The sequence below is a fragment of the Trichechus manatus genome, unplaced genomic scaffold, assembly GCF_000243295.1.
Source record: "Trichechus manatus latirostris isolate Lorelei unplaced genomic scaffold, TriManLat1.0 scaffold00238, whole genome shotgun sequence".
Lineage (NCBI taxonomy): Eukaryota > Metazoa > Chordata > Mammalia > Sirenia > Trichechidae > Trichechus > Trichechus manatus.
Genome location: NW_004444174.1, coordinates 1,729,743 through 1,743,816, shown reverse-complemented (window position 1 = coordinate 1,743,816; position 14,074 = coordinate 1,729,743).

The following is a 14,074-nucleotide window of genomic DNA, read 5'->3' as shown; positions in this document are numbered from 1 at the left end:
TATATATATATATATAAAACAATGAAAACCAAGCTTTCTAATAAAATTTTTATATTGTTAGATGATCTTGGTCCATAAAAATAATCACTGTATATAAAAATAGTATAACGAAAGGTCATTTGGTTTTTCATTCAAATAATAAAATTCTTTTGAATTAAAAAACAAGATTTTTATTTATAATATTTTACTTAGTATTTACACAGTATTTTTTGTATCTGTGGATATTAAGCCATCCATAAAGAAGTTATATGCTCCATTTCTCATCTTCTTGAAAATAATTACAGGAAAAAATTTTTTTTAACATAGTAGTCATTGGATTTCTTTTTCAAGCTTTCAAAAATGCTCACAAGGAAAAGACAATTATATTATGAAATATTTTGTTAGCGATTTTAAAATTTATTAAATTAGTGTGGTAAATTTATCTCATGGTGAATGAAAATTAGTTCTATCCTATTGTTTATTTTCAAGAGCACTTAATATTCTAAACTGTTAAATTGTATAAATTACTACCTTAATAGAAATGAATCACTTTCTTGTTATCTCAAATGATAAAGGAGCTATCATTCGTCATTATTACATGTATTATGATAATGAGCCAGTCTAAAATCTTGACTGATTTAAAGTGGTGCTTTTATTCTTTGCAAAATTAAAATAAAATCCAACATTTTATACTATTTCAGAAAATGATAAGTGTTAAAACCCATTTACTAAGTTAGAACCCTTTTTTATGTTCGATAATTTTATTAAGTGTATCAGAAGTCTTTCAATAGGTAATAATGACTACAAATGATTAAGTAAAAGCATCTCAGTTGCAGATTTCAAAATTAAATTCAAAACATTTCTTTTCCTCTTAGACATATTTTTAAAGGTAAGGAATCACTACTGAAATTTTTATATATTTATTTCAGTAAAACTTCTATAGTATAAAAGTTATCAATGAGAAACTTTTTGTCAATTTTAATTTTCCCATTATCATAATTGTACCCAAATCTCTTCTTTTTAATGAGGCAATTTTCAACTTTTTCTTCCTTCATTTCTCACAGTGAAGTATAAGTCAGATAATGTTTCTCATTTAAGATGGAAAAAGTATGGGATTGAGAAATGAAATATGAATCATGGCATAGGGAAAAACAAGAATAGAGGGAGAATCTTTTAAATAAATTTAACTTATTCACTCATTTATTCCATGAAAATATATTTAGAGTGAGGTCTTGTACTAGACACTGATGATACAAAAATGAAATAGGACATGGGCTTTGGCTTTGTAGAACTTTTCCATCACGCACATTAGATATGTATAAAATACACTTTCCTGGCTACACCGTTTGTGTGAGATGGAAGAGGATGCACTGCGACTAGATGATTGCCCTATTTTGGCTAATCAAAGAGAGAAATAGTTGAGGTTCCTTTTTCTTCTGTACCTGGAAATTGGAATTTCATTCACTACAGTCTTAGAGTACACTGTGTATTTCAAGGAAACTCTGCAACAACCAAGAAGAATTAAAGGAGTTAGTTAAGATGACACATTTCTTTGCAGAAATGGAATTTTAGCCTAGTTCTCATGATCTAAGACTAGTGCACTTTCCTATATCATGACTCAGCTGATTACATCATTATTTGTACCTTATTTACATTATTTATTCCTTATATGCTTTATGTTATATTCATGTAATCAAAGGTCGACAGGTAATTATTTTTGGTATAACTTCATAAATATTCTCATCTCTCTTCTGCTTTTCATTTTCTAATTAAGCTTAAAAAAAAACCCTCAAACTTCTAACAATAATCTCAAAATCTTCTAACAGTAAAGAACAACTTGGACACAAAACTCGCAATGATTTAAAAAAAAAAAGCTACATAGCAATATTTAATTTATTTATCTTGTTTTCTTCAGCTTAAATTTAAAAATTATCTTGTTAAGCTCTCCAATTTTCAGTACTTTCTTACCTTATTTATGCTCAAATTTATCAACTTTTTAAGACAACCATGAAGCAACATGCTGCGGTTTCTGCTTATTTTTTACTATTGTTAAAGTGAAAATTATAGCTTAATGCAACCTACATGTTTCTCAGATTTGCTCAAAGAACTGGAGGCTACTTTACCCCTCATTACTCCACCCTGCTCTACATTTCTTCTGTCGTTAACACCCACTCCTCATTTTGTAATTGCCTTGTTTCAACCTGTTGCCTAACTACCCCTTCTATAGTTGCCTTTGTGTTCGCAGTCACATTTATTTAATTCCCAGAACAATGTCCACAACTCATATTAACCACTTTATGCATTTTTCAAATCTCATAAATGACTATTGTAATGATCATCCAGCCCCACCTGAAAATTTGTGAGAATTATTAAGAAATTAAACATCATTTTGTGCTCTTTATGAACAGCACAATTTTTTGAAAGTACAATATCTTGTAAAGCTACACTAAAGTATACCGGCTCTTTTATCTAATAATCAGTGTACTCTGAAAAAATGGCTGTTTTGTAAGAAAAACAAAAATTGTAAATTCATCTAAAATTGTCAGAATATATGAAAAGTTTCCAGTTAATAGAATGCAACAAATTTGTTTGTAAAATGTATGGAAAAGAGTAAAGCTTGAGCAATTCATCTTTTCATCCAAAATAATTTTAAGCACCATCTGTATACTGGAAGTGATAGCAGGCATAGATCTTTTATCATAGAAAAAATTTTAGTAGTTCCTCTGAGGAAGGAAGCCTTCATTTAGAAAATCTCATTGAAGTGTTTCTGGGTTCACAGTAAAACCCGGGTAGTGCAAGTGGTTAAGCACTTGACTGCTAGCTGAAAAGTTTGACAACTTGAATCCACGCAGAGGCACCTAGGAAATAAGGTCTGATGATCTGTTTCCAAAAGGTCACAACCTTGAAAACCCTATGGAGCAGTTCTACTCTGCACACATGGCATCACCATGAGTTGGAAATGACTCTACGGCAACTAACAACAAAACTTTGTTCACAAGTTCATAGTATTAACTCTCTCCTGTGGAAATCCTGGTGGCGTAGTGGTTAAGAGCTATGGCTGCTAACCAAAAGATCAGCAGTTCAAATCCATCAGGTGCTCCTTGGAAACTCTATGGGGCAGTTCTACCCTGTCCTATAGGGTCACTATGAGTCGGAATCTGCTTGATGGCAATGGGTTTTGTTTTGTTTTTTTTACTACTCCCTAGTCTTCTCTCTAAATCTTTTGTTACCTATGTGACTTGATTGCACAATGCTCAGAATTCTGTATTTTTTTTTATGATTTCATGTATTGTTTCTCAAACTAGATTAAATAATTTGATGTTATCTTACGTTCCTTCTTCATACTTGTTGGTTGAGATATGTTTTGGCATCTGTATTAGTTTCCTAAGGCTTCTGTAACTGGAGCACTGGTGCTGCAGTGTTTAAAAGCTATGGTCACTAACCAAAAGTTTGGCAGGTCGAATCCACCAGCCACTCCTTGGCAACCCTATGGGTCAGTTCTAGTCTGTCCCATAGGGTCGCTATGAGTTGGAATTAACTAAGTACCACAAATTGAGTGGCTTAAAACAAGACAAAATTATTGTCTCATAGTCCTGGAGTCCTAGCAGACAACTGTGTTTACTCTTTCTGAGGCTTGAGGGAGAACCCATTCTATGTCTCTCTCCCAGCTTCTGGTGACAGCTGTTGTTCCTTGGCTTTCATCACCAATCTCTGCCTCCATTATCACATGGCTCTTTTGTCTCCGTATTTCTTCTTCACTTTTATAAGGACGCCACTAGGATTGGATTAGGACACACTCTACACCAGTATGACTTCATGTTAACTTAACTGATAACAACTTCAAAGACACTATTTGCCAGCAAGGTCACATTTACAGGTACTGAGGATTAGGATCAACATATCTTTTTGGGAGACCCAGTGTAATTCATGGGAGGCCTGGTGGTACAGTGGTTAAGAGCTCAGCTGCTAACCAAAAGGTCATCAGTTCGAATCCACCACCTGCTCCTTGGAAACCTTATGGGGCAGTTCTACTCTGTCCGATAGGATCACTGATTTGGAATCAACTCAATGGCAGTGGGTTTTTTGGTAATGCAATCCATAACGGTATACTTCAATAATAATATTCAAATATATTAGTATGTTCATTATATATCTCTATACTTGATGAGATCCTGGGCCAAGAACATGGAATTAGGGATAAGAGCAGAATGATGAATCAACAATGACTGTGGTTTACAATTCATGTAACTAAACCCTTTATGTTTAGAGATTAGGAAGGGGCAAAAGTAGATTAGTTTGGAGAAACACAAAAAAGAAGAATAGGTATACAAAAGAAAATCGTAAGTGTGATTTTTGATTGTTAAGCTTCAAGTGCCTGCATTATTTTCAGGTGGTAATGACTAGTAGACCCATTAACAAACACATTGCTGTTGAGTCGATTCTGACTCATAGCGACTCTATAGGACAGGTGTCCCATAGGATTTCCGAGGAGCAGCTGGTGGATTCAAACTGCCAACCTTTTGGTCAGTAGCCATAACTCTTAACCATTGTGCCACCAGGGCTCCAATGACTAGTAGGTAATGGGAAATATCAACTCAACAGAGGGAAAAATAGGGTATGACCAAATATCTGAGTGCTTACTTCAGAAAAGGAGAATTAGGCTGGCAATTTCCTGTCCTTCCGAACTTCCTAGTTGTAGTTACAAAAAACACAAACCCATTGCTGTTGAGTTGATTCTGACTCATAGCAACCTTGTAGGGCTATGATATTTATATCTGCAAAATATTCTTTCATCAAAAAAATTAGTAACTCCACTCCCAATCTTATAATTAATGGTTTTGATTCTAAATTTATTGTCTTTCTGATGGCACAGGTCTCTCAATAACTACAGCTTTGTGGGGATCTGTCTGCACACCATGTTGGAAGTATGTATCATATCTACTTATCTGAGTTTCTTCAGTGGCCCTCTTAGTAACTCTGTTCATTACAGGTTGCATGAGGAAAATTAAAGGCAATATCTTTTAAATACAAAAGATATTATGAAGAGATTTTGAAAAATAAATTTGCTGGATTTCAAGTCAATGTTCTAACCTGATTATCTTTGAGTTCCCATGTATAGCATTGTATTCAAATATCTTTGTTAAGTTAAATCACATAGGCTGTTAATATTTGAAAAGATTATATCAGAAGACTGGCATTTTTTTTTCTGCCACTTTTTGTTACAATTACTCCTTTATCAGTTTCATAAGGTATTTTTTTGTTTGTTTTTTTAACATGGTCTTTTACAAATTTACTTTTAGAGAGTTGGCGTTCTTCCTTGTAAATTCTGATTTTCTCCTCATTTTTGAAAAATATAATTTACCTTTTTGTGATTTGGAATGACTTTAAACCAACCAGGAATATCATATTTAAACAAGAATATTAAAAATACAGACATTTTACTGTAAGTTCTTGAAAAGATTCATAATTAAATAGAAAAGATTATCAGACATGTATCATTTTTGCACCATGGAATGTACTACAAAAAGATGAGAATAAAATGAAGTGATAAACTAACGAAGTAAAACTAGGTAAAAAATGTAATATTTAGATACAGGCAGTTCCCAGATCACTAACGCCGATTTACGGACAACCCATAGCTAGGAACCAACCCACTAGCAAGTCCTATCGGGAAAAAACTGACTCGTTGTTCAGCCCTGGGCTCCCAGGGCAGGCCGCGCTTCCCATGAGTGCCCTGGTGCCACAGCAGGTCCCTGGGCATTGCTGGCGGTGGGCGTGCCCCTGCAACATAGTGGATCCAGCCCTGGCCTTCAGCAGAGAGTGGAGAGTTCACATGCATTCACCTTTCTCGGAGCTCGGAGGTGGCCATCCCCACCGTCTGAGGCCACCACAGCTCCTCTCCATACGGCCGGCTTGTAGGTGATGGCTGCTGGCGCGCTCCTGTTCTCTGAGTACAACCTATCATTGCTCCGCGATAGGCACAGGCCTGACCTCCCTGCCCCCCCTTTCGCATCTCTGCCCCACCTCATCCCCTAAGCCTGCAGTGCAGCCAGGGGCTTTTGTTTTCCCCTACCTTCCACATGTGGGATTTCACCATTGGAGCTGTTTTTGGCCTTTTGGTGGCTGTAGAGGGTGCGGGGAGTGGCAGTCTTAGATTCTTGAACTATGTATGTCCAGATGGTTTCTGGGGTAGTGGAGAACTTTGGCGTTGGGTTTCCCTAAGTGCCTTCTTCCCAATCCTTAGGCCTCGGGCTTGCTCTTGGCACATCCTGAGTGGCACTTTCTCCTTTGCACCTAGAGGCAGGGGTCTCATAGTTGGTGCCTGAAGTTGACAGGTCTAGTAAGGAGGTAATGGGGAAATGATCGGTCTGGCCCCAGCACCATTTTACCCATGCCTCCCAAGCCTCTGGGCCTTTGCTGAGGAGGGTTCAAAACTCAACAGAAATGTTGCTCAGTGGTACAACATAGGTCTTCTGAGTATTTTGGGTAACAATTGCCCTGTAGGTACCGCTTCACCTGTGGACAGGGAACATACAGTGGTTGGTAATAACAAAGGGGCACGACTTTGTGACACACATCAAAACATTATTATTGTTGTTACTGTATTACCATGTTAAAGATGTTTTAATGGATCTGGAAGTGTTTCTTTAATGTTTTTTATGCATAGAAAGGCACACGACATACTATGACAAACATATGAGTAACTGATGTTAGATATGAATTGTGCCTAACTGTTCCAATTAATGTACAAATTCGACTTAAAGACAGATTTAGGAAGGAACTCATTCATAATCTTCGGACTGCCTGTACTCTTAATCTGCATACATAAATTGATGTTAAATGACATCTATTTAATTTTTACCAAATTCAATCCCTTGCTATGATTGCCTCTATTGTTTCATATTGAATCAGTGCTTATATCAGTTAGAATTTTGATTGTCTGAGTACCCGAAGTAGCCATACTGGCTAAAATAAATAGTTGTTTTTTTTTTGTTTGTTTTTTTTAAGTAATAAGAGTCAGGGAAATAGGCAATTAAAGTCAGTGCAGCTGCTTAAGGAAATCATCAAGGAGCTAGATTCATAGTGGCTTCCTGATAAGCCATCTTCTGCATGTGATTCTTATAGCTGTTCCACTTCTAGGAAATTTGACCATGCCCCAGACAGAAAGAAGGGCAAAAGCTGAGTCTGTCCTATCAAATGACTTCTGCTTATATCTTTAGCTAGAACACAACCACCCCCAGTTGCAATTATTTTTAACTGTGTCTTTTAACCCAAACTAAATTAGGGTTCTTTCAGTAAGGAGATACTATCTCTGTATTATGTTTCTTTTCCAAAGAAATGAGTTACAATTCTAACACTTTATAGAGATTGCAGAAGCTTTTAAAATTCAGAATGCATAAGACTCATCTTGAAAGTTTATCAAAGGTGCAGATTTCAAGTCCCCCAGTGGAGAGATTCTTATTCAGTAGCGTACAGCAGTATCAAGAATTTTGTATTTTAATCTATTGTCACAGGTAATTTTGATACAGATGATTTCATGGACCATTCTTTGAGAAACATTGATAAACACTAGTAAAGTTCATTGAAGACCCTCTTCATGAAGGTTAATAAATTTCAAAGATAACTGATGTTTTAATTTATTTGAACTTTGTTTCAACATCTTGAAATTTTAATCTTTAACTTCCTCCTAATATTTCCCTTCTCCTTTTTCTTTCTCTATTTTTATATGTAAGACTACATGACTCTCATTAAACCTTGCCGTTTTAAAACATAACAATGATGATTATGTAGAGTTTAATGATTATGTATCTAACTTCATTGATTCTTAAGTATGGTCAGTTTGGAAGCTTTAGGAATAAAGACTGCATCTCTTACTTAAGGTACGTTATCAGACTTACATGTGAGCATTTTTCAGGTTTTAGAGTATGCAAGCATCAAATACTCAGAGATGCCTGTGAAAGAAGATTTCTTCTCTATTTCTCCCCTTTGATTTTGGTACTAATTTTAGAAAATAAGTTTCATGGCCTTCCATTGAAGAGCTCGTGATCTACCAAAAAGAAAGCAGGAAAGCTTAGTTCTTAAACACTACTAAGCAGTTCCAGCCCTCCTTGCCTGTATTCAGTGGTGTGAAAGACTCATTCCAGCTAGCTAGAGCCCACTGTGAGCATCTATTCCCAACTCTGTGACCAGTAACATCAAGTTAATAGTTTTAAATAGGTCATGGTGGGTGCATTTTACACCCGTTACATATCAGGATTTTTTAAAAATTTGTTTTGTTTTTACTAGGACACCACTTCCCATATTGGTCTATATAATTTTGTTGATAGGTAAGCAGGCAGCTGTGAAAGTCAAACTACCCTACCTTCTCACCTTCAACTCCTTAGGAATCTGAGTCTTGTTTTGCATAGCTAAGAGGGAGGGTTAGAAGGAGAATTACAATTCTTAGATAAGAAACATCTAAATATAAAATGATTCAAAACTTTTTTTTTCAATATTATAGCTAGTTTCTGGGGGAAAAAAAAAAAAAGTTCTTGGTTACATTAAAATTATTTTGCTGGTCCTTCTCCAAATAAAGATTTCATGCTTTTTTGAAGGAAGGATGGATTATAGAGAAGAAAGATGTGGAGTGGTTCTAGAACAAAGCAAGTTATATAAATGATTTACTGTGTTCTGTAGGACTCAGATCATGCGTTACTGAGATCATCACAGTGGGAAACATTGATTTGCTTATAAGAAAGTATAAAGTCAGAACTGAGTCAGCCCTCAGAGAACACCACAGAATGATGCCCTATAAAATCCTACAAAGACAAGCTGTATTGTTAAGCAGCCTCCACATAACCTGGTTTTGCAAGATGCCCTTGATGCATAAAGTCAGCTATCCTTAAGTCAACATAGAGTGTTAATAGTGAAGAAATATATTTGTGATTGCTTTTGTTGTGTGAGAGTTCTGTAGACTTAAGGCAGATTGCTCACTGTGAGATTGAGTGGGGGATTAAATTAGCACTTCAAAGAAAATAGTAGCATATGGCATTGATAACCCACACACACAACACATGTTCTCTGGTTAAAAGTTTATATTTTGCAAGCCAATCTCAATAAGTATGGCACATAGTGTTGGGAGTCCAGCTCCTAGCTAAAAACCTATGTGTGATATTTCAGGCATGATCATAGGCAATTACAAAGGCTTCACCTGGCAGGCCTCAGGGGGAAAGCTGCTCTCCCCAAACAGACTTTAGTGCATGGCCAATTCATTACAGTCTCTGAAGGGAGTTGCAGACAAGGATGCGCGTCCTCCCCACACCCAGCCATGGTTTTACTCATATATGCATTCCTAGCTCAGGTGCCTTCATACAGAGGCCTTTTGTTGGGAACCTTTTGCAGAAGCTTTCTTCAGCCCCTCTGCTAAAGCCCTTTTATCAGGGCGAAGGGGAAGGAGGGGACCTTGAAGGCATTTTTCCTCACTCTGACATAATACTTCCCCACTATTAGCCCTTCTCTCTGGCCCTCCCCTTTCTCCCTACCCCTACCCCGGGGGTCCATAAAACTACAGGAAACTTTTGTTTGGGGATCCCTCAGCAGGGAGATGGGTCCCTATATCTGCACTGATCCACTTGACCTTCACCTGAGCACTGTTCCTTGAGAAATATGGAACACGGTGGTGTGGGTGATGGGGGAGGCAGACACCTTTCTCCAGGTTTGACCTCTTGCTTATACTTTTGCAGTAAGTGGTTAAAGTTTTGACTGTTACTTTCATTTTGGCTTCTGGTCTTAATTGGATACTCTGACCCCTGACAACTCAGTTCAACTCAGTTCCTTGACACATGCAATAGACTTTAAAAAAAAGATCTCGATTAATGTCATGAGTTTGGAAAGACAGATATATCAAAGACATGTGGAATCAAATGGAGTCACCATCCCTTTCAAAATAACCAATTGTTATTGATTATTCAAGATTATTGTCTTTAGACTGTCCAAATGGATTAATTCTAGTATTAGACAATTATTAGAAAAAAAAACAGAAAGACTGAAAAAAATGTTTTATGAACATAATGGACAATCACAAGAATCTCTTAGCTGTGTATTTAGACACAAAATAAATAATTTTATTTCCATTCTTTCTGTTTTGAGTGTGAATCATCCACTTTCACTCATATGCACCATACAAGAAATTTTTATTACTGGTGTTATTATTATTATTTTAACTAAACGTAGTTATTAGGAATTATATACCAAACTAATAGTGGAGAACTAAGTCCTCTCTATCTCATGTGATTTTCTTTCATCTTCACTTGACAGAAACCTAACTCAAAGTAGATGAACAACAAGTAAAAAAGGCTGAGTTCACATGATCGAGAAGAACAGGAGTGGGGCTGACATAAGGCACGTGTGTGGCTCTAAGGCTCACATACTGTCTGGTGGACCTGGCGATGTTCCATCCTGTTACGCATAAAGTTGCCATGAGTCGGAGCTGAATTGACAAGAATGATGACGTATCAGTGCAGTGCTACCCATCATACAGTATGTTCAACTGATCTGCGGTGGGCCTTCATGTGTAATAGGTATCAGGGTGATGCTAAGGCAATAATTCAATATCAGCCTTACCTGAGTCAACTGGTTGCTTTATTGAATAATATAATTAAAATATGTCCAATATGTTGGGTATTTAAATCTATTGTGGCAAAATAGGGTTGGCCAACATTTAAAGGTTCTCAGCCATCACCACAAAACAATGAGGAATGAAAGCAAGGAAACTGAGAGGTACCTGTCTATGCACACAGTGTTCATTAGACTCATTGTTTCTTTTGATTGGACTGATTTTGAAAACTCAGAGTGTTTGTCATAATAGGAGGCGCAGCCACAGAGAATCTTTTTATTATGACAATAACATAAAAAATTAAAATATATCAATTACTTCATTTCTCCCTCAACACTGGAGTAATCTGAGAAGCATAAATGTTTTATCTTGTCAGTATTTTCATTATCTATACATATTTTAAAAAAAACGTTAATATAATGCAATAGTATCATTGTTGCTAGGAAACCATTTCCATATGGTTTCCTTTCGTTGCCTTTCAACCATTTGAAAAACAAAACAATAAACTACCAGGCTAAATTTCGTAAAGGTTTTTTTAAACTCAAAGACTAGTTATGTTCTTTTCAATATTATAGAAATTATAAACTGGGTTACCTTTTAGTTTATACCACATTTTTACTAGTCTCATCAACCAATCATGGAATATAGTGAATGACAAATATGTTTTGATTATTTTATGTTGTGGCATTTTCTTATATCTTATTTCCTTTATTTTTATTTTTTTCATTTGCCTTTGTCTTTTCCAGATTCTTTAATTCCTAATTACTTATCTCTTCGTTTCTTTGGACTCCCTCCTTTTACACAGTTGCAGAAAAAGCTTCTTTCTCTATTTTTTTTTCCTGCTTTAGTAAAAAATTATGTTGCAAATATTCTTTCCCATACTTTCCTTTCCTGAAGTTGTTATTTAAAGTAATCAAATCCAGTATGCCACAACTAAGGGTATTTTAAAATAAATTCAAAATAAGGTATTATTTGATTGTGAAACTAAATTGTCTTGGAATCCTGATCAAAAGATAGGAAAAAAAAAAATCGAAAATATCTCTGTCAATAAGTTCAAATCATATAAGGCATGTGAAAGAAATATTTGCAGTAAATCACATAAAAATAAAAGAACCATGATCATGATTTTCACATCACATTTAGCCAAATTTTATTGAAATTATAATTTCGTTTAAAGATTTTGAGAAAGGAAAATTTCATACAAGTATAAAATGTGGGGCTGTTGCTAGTAAAAACATGTATATAATTACCTAATTTTTTACAGAATATTACTAAGGGATATATATTTAAACAATGGTGAAAATAATTATTTACAGATATAAATTCTTAAAGTTAAAAAAAAAAAAACTGTTGCCATTGAGTTGATTCTGACTCATAGTGATCCTGTAGGACAAAGTAGAATTGTCCCATAGGGTTTCCAAGGCTGAAATCTTTACAGAAGCAGACTGCCACATCTTTCTCCCACAGAGTGACTGATGAGTTTGAGCTGCCACAGCTGAATCACTTCACCTGAGTTGCTTAACTACTTTGCCACCAGGGCTCCTAATTTCTGAAAGTTAAGGAACTCTAATATGCAAATGTTTAATTACTTCACACATGCAAAAAATTGATATTGCTGATTAAGACTGTCCTTCCTACCCAGGAAACAAAACAATGTCTTTGAAAAATAAAAATTTGAATTAACAAAACCATCGTGGTATAAGAATGTAATTCCAGTTCAACCAGATAGAGAATAAGGGGACCTATGTATCTTGGATTGTTTTAGATTATAGCTAAAGTAAAGCTGAAAATAACAACAATGACAACAAAATTACTTTCTTGAACTGATTTCAGTTAGAGATGTTCCTCCTGAGATACCTTCCCCACGGTCGCAGGAAGCCTTAAAGTTCTCCGATTAAGATTTACTCAAACACAGCTGCCTGCCATTGGATTAAATTGAAAAAGTACAGTAAAAATTATCTGAAATCAGAAGCTTGTGATCAAATAATCAATTCCTTATAAAAGTGAATTTAAAAGTATCTTCTCTCCTGGCTGAGAGCCTCCCAGAGTATAAATGAAGCAGATGAGTAACATTAAATACCTCACCCAAAAATAAAAATTTAAAGTATACCATCAGAGCTACTAGACATAGTGGCCAGAAGCCTTCCTCATTCCTGCAGAAACCTAGGAGCATTAAACTCACTTGCCTGTCAAGAGGTAGAATGCCACAGTGGTTAAATCTATAGATTTTAAAGGTAGGCTGCCTGAGTTAAAACCTTGGCTCCACCACTCACTGCCTTTAGGATTTTAGAAAGGTCACTTTAAAAATCTACCTTAGTGTACTTAGCTTTCAAATGAGAGAAATATGGGGAAAACAACAACAAAAAACTACCTCATAGCATTGCTATGAAGGTTAAACGCTTGAATATATACAAAGCACTTAAAACAATGCCTGGTTCATAGAGTAAACTGTGTAAGTTCAAGTTCATGTTATTGTTTTCCCTGTGCTAAGTGCCCAGGGGCTATCTATCTATTGAGAGGAAGCCTTTAGATACATTTTAAAGCACAAGCCTGGGGCAGAGGAAAAAGTTTGTGTGACTAATAACTAATTCGAGGCTAAAAGAGATAACGACCCATTAATAAGTGTGACGATGTCCATAAAAATCCAACCATCCAGGGGCACAAAAGCAGACAGCAAATAAGGGTTAGACTTTTATTTTCTTGCTCTTTTGTCTCTTTTCAGATTGTTCTTACAGTAAAATTCTACAGGTCCACTTTCAATGTAGTTTTGGTACACTTTCTGTTCTTAGTCTGTCTTCATGCAAATACTCAAACAATGTTTAAATCTGGAAGGTAATTTAGCTATCATTTTACAGAGAAAATAACTCAGTTAAGAAATGGTTAACTGATCTTCCCCAGATCATACAATTAATCACTACAACTAATTTTATATTAGAATCATCTAGTCAGCTTTTTGATTCGCATTCAATACGCTTTCTGTTATTCTAATTCTTTGAATAGTAAAACTCATAGATTGAAGTATGTCCACTTAGAATGCTATTATCTCAAGCCAATCCAGGAAAAAGTCTGTAAAAAATAATGAAATTAGACAAATGTATGTAGTATGTAGAAATATAGGCAAACTTAAAGATACTAGTACTAGAACTGATCATGCTGTCCAAGTAGAAATCACAGGACAGGACTTGTAATCCAATGTCTAAGAAAACGTCATACTGTGAACTTGTCAAAAAATGTATTCTCCTGTCAGTTATACTTCCTTCTCTGCTATTCCATCTCTTAACATCAATGGACCCATTTTCTCAATAAGAATGGCAATATGAGGATTCATCCTAGGGTTTACCTTCCACCTCATCCCTATTTTTTTGCAGTATTTTTTTATACCTCAGAATCTCTCTTTATCTCCTCTCTAGCCACTCTCCTTCCATCATCTCTACTTAATTTCAAGCCCCAACCAACTTTGCCTGGATTGTCGCCTGGCCTTCTTTCTCAGTTTTCTTCTCT